The following is an 11468-nucleotide window of genomic DNA, read 5'->3' on the forward strand; positions in this document are numbered from 1 at the left end:
GAGAAACTATGGGTTTTCAAACCAGGTAGGGCAGGAAAGACATTGGTGGTCTATCCAGTCCCAGACAGACCTTGCTACAATTTGAACTACCAGGCCATGTGTAGTCACTAATGTAATAGGAACAAGATTGTTTATAATATTGAGGAAGTGCTATTTTGATTGCTTTTGTGGGCTGTTTCACAAAACAGACTCTATTCCTGGAAATATAAACTTATTTATAACCTATGACTGACCAAGAATCGTTGTAGATCAATATAAAGTCATTGTAAATATGCCGCAGAATGGGATAGGTGAAGCACAGGTTGGATCTATTTCTCTGCACCAATATCCATAATGACTGAGCCAGTTTGAACTTCCACCCACTGGAAATAATTGTACCACTTTTCCTGAATCCACTCCAGCATTTCTTGTCAGTTTATTTTATCTTTTCTTTTTTTCTTTTTTATTTCCTTCTTTTGTTCCATCATTTTTTCATTCCTTCCTTTCTTTTTTCTTCCTTTCATATTGGCCATCTTGACTGTGCCAAGATGAAACTTCAATTTATTTTTAATTTTCATTTTCCAGAAGACTATGGAGGTCTTTCAGTTTTTAAAATATTTTTGCAATTTACATTTCTTCTTTTAAGAATTCATTTTAGTCTCACATGCCTATTTTTAATTAGGTTGCTTATGTTCTTGGTATTTAAGATTTTGAGTTGTTTTTTTTTTTTATTTTCTAGACACCAGTGCTCTGTGAGATGTATAGTTAGTAAAGATAATTTCCTAGTCTATAGACATCCTTCTCCCTGAAAGTGTGGTATCCTTTGATGTGGAGAAGCTGTTTAACTTTACGCAATCATAATTGTCAATTGCTGACCTTCATGCAGGTATACAAGGTCCCTATTTTGAAAGTCCTTTCCTGTGCCTATAGAATAAAATGTTTCCCTACCTTCTCCTCTAACATATTTTGGTAACAGACCTTATTTGAGGTTTTTGATCTATATGAGGTTGAATATTGTGCAGGCCAAGAGATAATGGTCTAGTTTTATTTTTAACAAACTTTTTATTTGTTGATGATACTATTGTTTCTCCAACGTATATTGACTATGCCTGGTCTTTTTTGTTTCCCTATACAGTTTTAGATTATTGTTTAAGTTACTGTGAAGAATTGAGTTAAAAATTTGATGAGGATTTCATTGAGTACAAAAAACTGATTTTTGAAAGGCTAATTTCACAATATTTATATTATAAATCCAAGAGCATAGGAGGACTCTCAGTCTTTTGATTTCTTTTTTCTTTCTTTCTCTTGGGTCTTAAAATTTTTACTGTATAAGTCTTGCAATTCTTTGGTATGATCTTCATTCTTAAAAGACAAGTGACAGAATCTGTGTACACAACTACCAACTAATGATTCAATAAAGAAAAAGAATACACAAATGGATTTATTTCAGAAATAGCAAAAGTAAAATATGAAACTCACAGGAAATGAATTAAGATAAAATAATAATTATGAGTGAGATAAGTCAAATTCAGAAATACTAGTGCTATATATTCTTCTTCAAATGAGCATACTAGCTTGGAATATTTAGTTGTCTGCTTTAAAGTGGAGTGCATACAGAAACCACGGAACAAGTCTGGTGCAATTTCAAGAGAAGAAGGAGAGAATGTGAGTTGCATGAATGGTACAAAAGTAATACTGAAACAGGGAGAAATAAGCTCTCTGGGAGATGGAAGGACAATACAGAGAAGGGAGTATGGAGAGGGTTATCTAAAGACTTGGAAAGTTATTATGGAAATATACTATTGCATTAGGTTCTTAGAATGCATATATATTGACTTAGTTACTATTCTATTGCTGTAAAGAGACATCATGACCAAAGTAACTCATAAAAGAAAATATTTAACTAGGGGCTTGTTTGAAATTTTAGATGATGAGTGCATAACCATCATATTGAATAGCATGGAGAAGGTAGACAGATGCGGCACTAGAGCAATACCTGAAAGTTTATATCCCACCTACTAAGAGGAGGCTGTGAGAGTAAGAGACTGTGCCTGCTTAAACTTTAAAACATCTAAACAACTTACCCCCAGGGACACAAGCCACACCTCCTAATCTTTCTTGAATATTCCACCAACTGAGAACCAAAAATTAAAATATATGAGTCTAGGGGGCCATTCACATTCAAAAGACCATATCTATATCTATATCTATATATATTTATATATATGTGTGTGTGTGTGTGTGTGTGTGTGTAAAAGGAATTAAAATGGACTTAGTCTTTTATGCAATGATAATGCTTCTCCTAGATCTTATATTGTATCTAAGAAAAATCCCATAGCCAGATAAGGTTTTTTTTTTTTTTTGAGTTGCTGGTCTGAGGGGTCCTAAGATTCCCCAGAGATTGATAATATTGTTATTCTTGGTTACCTTCCAAAATTAGATTGTGAGGCCCAGTTTCTGAAGATACCATATACTTGAGTCTTAGTAAAAAGGGGAAACAAGCTGGTTCCTAGCAGAAGGCTTAATTTATACTGTCTAGCTTTCACATGCTTGAAGCGGTTTTGCATCCTAGCAAAGGGGAAAGGGATCCAAAATCCCTGCAACACTGAAAATGTCTGGCATGGGAAGACAATAGCAACACTGATAATATGTGGATAATCGATTCACGGCTTGGATTGGAAGCCGTCTGCACAAGGCAGAACTTATGCTTGATACTGTACAAAACCCCTGGTTGGTTATGCTATAGGACAGCGGGGAGATTCTAATATTATTATTTCAGTCAGTGTACATGTATAAGTTGTCCCATAAGTTCGTATTTTATACCCATAGGTTTGTGTATCTCTATTCACTAGTCAAAGAAACATCTTTTTGTAGGGAATGGTTGTTACATAAATACTATAACTGAGAAATGTGCAGAGTATGAGATTGTGGCTTGCTCATCTCTAAACTCTCTCTCTCTCATATATATATATATATATATATATATATATATATCACATAATTTCTCCCTAAAATTCAGGGGATCTTGTGGGAGAGGGGATGGAAACAATCTAAGAATGAGAGGTAGTGTATGTATGCTGTGAACTATTATGTGACAGACACACATGAATATTGTACACATGAGCTCCAGAAACTGTGACTTTAACCACAAGATTTGCACACAATCAAGACAGAAAAAAAATCCCTAACACAGTAGAATGAAGAGTTCACAGATGTTCCCACTTAGCTGAGTATCCCGTGGAAGTTGATGGAAACCAGAAGGAAAAAGCTAGTTTTCTTCAAAGATGAGGCTAATATATAGATACTCATTCTCTAGTACGTTTCTTCAGATATGCATGTATAGCAGGGTATGAACTCAGTGAGTATAAAAAGAGAACACATAAAGTTAGGATGGAAAAGTCATGAAGGAAATAAGAAAGACTTTTCAGGGGAGTGAATGAAGGTGAATTGGATCAAAATCCATTATATGAGTGTACAAGATTCTGAAGCGATAAAAATGAAGATTAAAATTGTGGCATTTATCCAATATATTAATTGTTGTGTCTATAGTAAAGCTGTGATTCACAGATTTGTAAATAAATATGTCAATGGCTAGGCAACTCATACTTGCCAGGGAACTACTAATAATTTTGTTTCTCTAACTATTCATGTATTCAAACTGCCATGCTTACATCTATAGATTTCTGTAGTGCCAACCTCAGCTAGAATATCTTACTACAGAGTATAGTGAGTAATGTGGAGACACACTACTTGTAAAAGTGTTGAGAATAACAAACTGTGAGTCTCAGTCATCTATAGGATATTGATCCCACCACCACCATGTACTGGTCAGGGAAAACACTGGAGGAGGGAAGCGGGTAAAAATAAGAGATGGAAGATGGAATGGAGTACTAGGAGACACTATTCTATGGGCATAACAAGACTGTTGTGCCCATGAATTCACAGAGTCTGTGGTTATATACACAAGATCTATGCAAGGTCAAGCCTCTTAATTTTCCAACATGGAAGATAAAGAGCTCTAGAACGCCCTGCCCTTGCTGAGGAGATGATGTCTGCAGGAGAAGGAAAAGTCCAGTTTCTTTAAGTATGTAGGCACAGATAGGTCCCTCGTGTCTCTGGGAGTGATCCTTCACCTATGCACCTGTGTGTAACACTAGTTGGACTAATGGTTTATAAGAAGTCAGAATGAAGGAGGGGAGGGAGGAAAAAAGGAAGGGAGGAAGGAAAAAAAGGAAAGATGGAAGGATTATAAAGGATAATGAGTTTGGAAAGAATATATTATCAGGATGTGGGAGTAGATGGAACAAGGGGAAATGGGCTGGAAATGGTCAATATACATTGCACACCTGCATGGAATTTTCAAGACAACAAAAAACTTAAGAGAATGTAAATTTTCTTGATGAAGAATGGGACAACAAATGACCGTATGAATAAGGACAACATTGACAATGTAGTTAGGACTTCCCTTCACAACAGAAAAAGACCATTACGGCAAACACACAAGCAGTCAAAATCCAGTTATGAAGTTCAGTCCCAAGAATACATCTACGGGGAAACTCCCACCCCTAAGGCTCAGAAATAATTGCTGAAGAGTGGGTTGAACAGGGGCTTTGATGTGGCATTCTGTCTCCTAGGAATGTCAAAGAGAACATGAATAGAGTATCACCAACATGACTGGGTAAACATGAGATGAGCAAGGATAACAGCAATAGACATACTAGTATGGATGGGAATGACCATGGGTCCTCAGCCCTCCACAAAGAACTATAGGCAACAAAGGGATATTGAGAGCACGAGAAATAGTCTTCCCAAGGGGAGAGTATGAATTGGTTATCCAACACCAAATGGTCAGCCTTGAAAACATACATACAAGTTAACATTATTGAGACAAATTAGATGGTTCTATTGTAATTGGTGTGTGTGTGTGTGTGTGTGTGTGTGTGTGTGTGTGTGTGTGTGCATGTCATAGTGTTTTGTCATAGCCACAGAAAAGTAACTAAGAAAGTGATGAAACAAGTTTCAATTCCTGTGCATAATATTCTTAAAATATTAAGAAATATTGAGATGATCCAATTAAATAAGAAAAATCCTTTCCATTTACATGTTAATCAGTATTTAATTGTTTATTGATTGCATGTATATATCCTTACTATTTATAATACTTATTATTTGAATATATTATTGAAGAAATACTAAATAGTTGAACAGATTTTTAGGATGATTTTAAACAAGCAAAGAAATATGAATGATAGAAACAATAACATTTAAAATGAGCGATAGAAATAAGGTTGACTTGAAAGCATTGAACCAGCTTCTCCCAAGCCCCGCAGGAGTACAGAAATTAAAAGTATTTGTGAGTTTTACAGTGGTTATCAACCTTCCGAATACTGAGTTCTTTTAATATAGTTTCTCATGTTGTGGTGAGTCCTAATCATAAAATTATTTTCATGCTACTTCAGAACTTTATTTAGCTACTGTTAATGAATTATAATGTGAATATCTGTGTTTCCTGACAGTCTTGGACCACCCCTGTGAAAGGGGGTCATGACCCACTGGTTGAGAATGGCTGGATTAAAATATGTAACATACAGTCTTCAAAGTGTCTTTATCATGAAATCCTAACCTGTTTCCCTGTATATACCATACCTCCCTTTTATTAACTGACATATCTTTGAACTGCTTAAAAATAATGTATAACATTTGAGAATCTGAGAAGTTTCTCTTTTTTTTTTTTTTTTTGCTAATTATCTCTCCCTACCTTGGCCTCAATGTCTTTTATGCTCTTTAATACTTGCAAGCCAATGCAATAAATTTCCCTTTACTAAATATCAACAACATCTAAAGTGAAAAATGGGATTCAAAACTAGCCCACTTGTTGAAGGAAAAGAGAAACTTAAGTCAGGCATTTCCTTGGCTGTGTCTTAAAGAGATTTATATCATAATAACAAATTAAAATAAAAGTTAAAAATTGAAGAAATACATAGTATAATTACATTTTAGCAAATATTGGACATTTCATGAAACTGTCCAATATTCTTGTTACACAGGTTGGTAGCTACTTCTTCCTCTCCCTGTGAAGGTACATTACTTGAAATTTGGATTATGATGCTTTATAGTTCAATTTATAGTGTATCTCAGGGGTTAGAGTTGTGGTGCCTAATATGACTTTGTGATATGATATGATATAAAAAGACTTAGAAGAAAAACTTCTGGGCATAGTTATCAGAGAGATTCTATATCTGGCTACTTTAGCAGCACAAAAAGCATCTTAAATGTGGGTAGCAGCACTCCACGGGCTGTGTCTCAGATGCAATGACTAGGACAAGGAAATTGCAGCAATAGGATTGTACCCTGTAGCTTCCTGTTCTTGGAAGTAGTATGACAAGCTCTCTCACCTGTCCTGTCATATTCAAGAATTCCCCTTGCAATATGAGCACAATAAACTCTATGTCATCAAAGTTACCTTATCAGATTCATCATGATAATGCACAATGGAATTTGTCCTAATGTCATTGCCTGTTAGACATTAGTTCTCATCATCTTGAGGTACTTCTGTAAGGCCACCCTAGTGTATGTAGTAAGCTCCCATTGGTTGACTGAACCAAGGTAAATGAGGGGTGGGACCAATTCTCTTACGCAGAACATTACAACATCACCTGCCTTCTTCCATCTGACAGGCTCAAGGCTGACCCTGTGGCCATAACCTATTTATCAACCATTCATATCCGTTGGAAGTTCCCAGAAGTGTGAGAACAATGTTCAAACTCAATGATTCTCATTTCCTTTCTTTATGGAAGGCCAACTTGATTTCACATCTTCAGTTTCTCTTCAACACTGGTACATACTGGGTATGCCAACAGGATGCCTGTCTCTAGTTAAACATCTTTCATTAAATTGTATAGTGTATGATATGTTGGGTACACATAAAGACTCACTCTATGCTTAAACTAAATCTGTTTCACTTTCATGTTGCTTGTGACATCTATATACTGCTGCAAATATCTTCTATAAAATTGCTGCAGCTATTAGGAATTTATGCTCAATTTGGAAAAAATTAAACAACACTCGTTGTGTTAATAGGGACTCAACACACCCATAATTTAAATTTAACAGAGAAGTCCTGTGAGTAGTGTTCTGTGTCCATATGTGCTAGCAACACTGACCATTCTGCAAATGAAAGGACATCTCCGTCATTACAGCAACTGGTTCACTGCGGACAATGGTAGTTCTTACTCTCCTCAGAGAAATCTTTACATGTCTTATGGAGAAATTGACATATAAAATCATTTACTATTTATGGATTATTATTAATATGTGTCTTTAATTTTACTAATACACATCTTTATGAAATTGGAAGGGCCATACTTTGGTGTATAAAGGGTTAGGATTTTAATATCATATTTCTTATTGTTCCCACAATTATAATAAATTGCCTTCTTTACCTATTCTGATTAATTTTACTTTTAACCTATTTTGTCTGATATCAATTAAACAACACCTGCTTCCACTCTGGTCCTAATAATTGGAAAACCTTTTTTTTCATTCTTTCACTTTAAGGTTGTGCCTATCTCTAAAACTAAGATGCATTTGTTGTAGACAACAAAAAGATGGATTTTGTTTCTTTTTTTCCTCATTTTTTATTAAAAATTTCCATCTCCTCCCCTCCTCCTCCCCCTTCCCTCCCCTCCCGTCCACCCATACCCCCACTCCTTCCCTCTCCAGGCCAAAGAGCCATCAGGGTTCCCTTCACTATGTTAAGTCCAAGGTCCTCCCAGCTCCCCCTATGTCCAGGAAGGTGAGCAACCAAACTGACAAGGCTCACAGTGAGCCCGTCCATGCTGTAGAGTCTAAGCCCATCGCCATTTTCCTTGGTTTCTCAGTCCTTCCATGGGCTTGAATGAAGCATGGCACATCAAGTTAAGGCAGGGTTGAGCTCCTCCCCCTGTATCAAGGTTGGGTGAGGTAATTCAGCATGGGGAACAGGTTCCCAAAAGCCAGGTTAGTGATAAGGACATGTCCCAATCTCACTATTAGGACCCTTACAAACAGACCAAGCTACATATCTCTCAAACACTTGCAGACATTGTAGGTCAGTCCCATGTAGGCATGCTATTTCTTTGGCCCAGAGTCCTCGCGCTCACAAGATCTCAGGTCAGCTATCTCTGTGAATTGCCCCTTTGTGGCTTTGACCCCTCCACCCCCCCCCCATCTGCTCATAAATCTTTCCTACCTCCCTTCAGCAGAACTCCCTGAGCTTGGGTCAGTGCTTGACTATGGATCTCTGCATCTGCTTCCTTCAGTTACTGGTTAGACTTTCTGATGGCAATTTGAGTAGTCACCAAGCTGATTCTGATTAATATCAGATACAGTCTTCACTATTGCTAGAAGATTTAGCTAGGGTAGTTCTTGTAGATTCCTGGGGGTTTCCCTGTCATCAAGTTTTTTTTCCCTAACCTGAAAATACATCACCCATCAAGACATCTCTTTCCTTACTCTCCCTATCCATCCTGCCCCCAACCCACCTCCTGTACCCAGACCACGCTACCTACTCCCTCAAGTTCCCATTTAGCCCATTCCCTCCACAACCATCCACAGCTTACCCAGGAGATCTCTTCTATTTCCCCTTCCCAAGTAAATCCTTGCCTCTCTTTTTTGGTCCTTCTTGTTATCCAGTCTCTCTAGGGATGTGAATTGTAGGTTGGTTATCCTATACTTTACTCCTAACATCCACTTACGAGTAAGTACACACCAAGTTTGTCTTTCTTGGTCTTGGTTACCTTACTCAGAGTGATTTTTTATTCTAGTTCCATCAATTTGCCTGAAAATTTCAAGAGGTCATTGTTTTACTGCTGAGTAGTAGTACTCCACAGTGTAAATGTACCACATGTTTCTTATCTGTTCTTCAGTTGAGAAGCATCTAGGTTGTTTCCAGGTTCTGGCTATTATGAATAATGCTGCTATAAACTTAGTTGAGCAAGTGTCCTTGTGGTGTGATTGTACATCTTTTGGGTATATGCCCAATATTGGTACAGTTGGATATTGAGGTGGACTGATTCCCAATTGTCTGAGAACTGCCACATTGATTTCCAAAGTGACTGTAAAAGTTTTCACTCCTGCCAGCAGTGAAGGCATGCTCCCCTTGGCTCCACTTCCTTTCCAGTGTGAGTTGTAACTTGTGTTTTTGATCTTAGCCATTCTGACAGGTATAAGATAGTATCTCAGAATTGTTTTGATAGGCATTATCCTGATGACTAATGCTGAATAATTTTTAAGTCTATTTTGGCCATTTGATATTCTTCAATTAAGAATTCTCTGTTTAGATCTATACCACATTTTTAATTGAATTATTTGAAATTTAATGTGGTGCTTCTTGAGTTCTCTACATATTTTGAAGATCATTCCTCTGTCAGATGTGGGGTTGGTGAAGGTCTTTTCCCATTCTCTAAGCTGTCATTTAGTTTTATTGACAGTGTCCTTTGTCTTACAGAGCCTTTCAGTTTCAGGGGGTTCCATTAGTAATTGTTGATCTCAGTGTCAGTGCTACTGGTGTTATATTCAGGAAATAATGTCCTGTGTCAATGTGTTCAAGGCTACTTCCCACTCTATCTTCTATCATGTTCCTACATTTTCTAGTTTGGTTTTTGTGTTTTCCTTTTCAGTATTATTTTAAAATTTGGTGCTCACTGATACTTATATTGCCTCAGTGAATTCTGTTTTCAAATCCTAGATTTTTTTCACCATTTCATTCATGCTTATATTCATGTTTTTTGGTCATCACTTAGGAGTTTATTCTTTTTAAGTTTATTCTTTTTAAGTGCACTGTTTCCTTCTGTCTTCTTTAAACTCCTGAATTCTTTGATGAACTTTTATTGTTCTCACTGAAAAAAAAAATATATAAAAGATCAAGACTGTATCCGAAAACACATAGCAAATCAAATAGTCCTAAAAATGTTCTACAGTGAGACTTAGTCATAGAAGATGATCCATTTGGTGTACTTTTCAATTGAGTTTGCAAGTATTGTATTGAGAATTTTGCAGTGATAACCAAGCCAACTTTGCTTTGTAGATACAAGGATGGTTCAAAACATGTAAATATACACAATCTATCACATAAAGAGATTCAAGGGTGGGTACCACATAATAATCTAATTAGAGGCAGAAGGAGAATTTTGAGAAAATCCAGCCTTCATTCATAATAAAAGTCCAGAAAATCCTATGGATACAAGAGACACTTCCTAACTTAATATACAGCAAGTTCAAAGCCAACATAACCCTAAATAAAAAAACTCAATACACTTCCACTATAATCAGTAATAAGAGAAAGATGTCTACCCTTCTCCCTCCTTTTAAATATATTGCTTTAATTCTTAATTATATAAGTAAGAATAGCAAAGAAAATAAAACTAATACATATAGGGGAAAAAAGTCAAATGAAATCACTCAAAATGACCTAAAGTACATCTTGGGTTAAATCTAACTAAGGGAACACACTTGCACAATGAAAACTTAGGACACTGAATTAAGAATTTGAAGGAGATACCAGCAGATGGAAATATCCCATGGTCATGAATAGTTAGGATTAATATTGTGGGTATAGCCATTCTATTAAAAGCAATTCAAGGTTCCATGATTTACATCAAAATTCCAATGAAAAGGCAGATGAATTAGTGGTTAAGAACATTTATTAGTCAATTCTCACACACATGATGGTTCATAATCATCTATAACTTCAGTTCTAGGGATTGTAATGCCTCCTTCTGCTGTCCAGCCACTAAACACACTAGTTGTTCCCATATATACATGCTGTCAGAATTCTCACTCAGAAGTAAATGAATAAACCCAAAAAAGTATTTTAAAAATCCATCATAATTTTCAAAAGAAACTGAGAAGAGTATCTTAATTTTCATACAGAAGCATAATCAATTATCTCTGATTCAGACCTTACAACCACCTCAAAAAACCAGGAGCACAGCGTCAGGAGTACTATTAATATTTTTTTTTTTTTTTTTTACTTTGACCTGATGTCAACATAAGTCCTGATGTTTTTTTTTTTTTTCTTTAAGGGTCTGCCCTTTCTGATGCTTTTATCCTTCCTGGTTGCTTTAGCACTTCACAAAACAAAGTTTCACGACAGTCCATGTCACATGTGGCAAAAAATGTTTTCCATTGTAAATATGATTCTTTTTGTAGACCCCAGGATGGAGAGGAGATACTCTATAATGAAACAATGCAGCCCTTAATTCACCTATCAGCCAATTCCCTTTATGCTAAAAGAATTACTGGGTTTTTCAGGCATGCAGGAACTGAGGGGGAAATGGTGAAATAATCTTCCAGCTTCAATTGTCAAAGAAATGAATGAGCAAGAGCAACATCTGCCAAGTCTTGCAATGATAAGGAAAGGATATCTCTCAGAATAAGTATTTGTAATAGAGGATGGAGGCAACATGTGTAACTGGTCGTTTTTCCCCCTAAGAATGCATGCTAGATAT

Source organism: Arvicola amphibius, chromosome 6 (assembly GCF_903992535.2).
Source record: "Arvicola amphibius chromosome 6, mArvAmp1.2, whole genome shotgun sequence".
NCBI classification, from domain to species: domain Eukaryota; kingdom Metazoa; phylum Chordata; class Mammalia; order Rodentia; family Cricetidae; genus Arvicola; species Arvicola amphibius.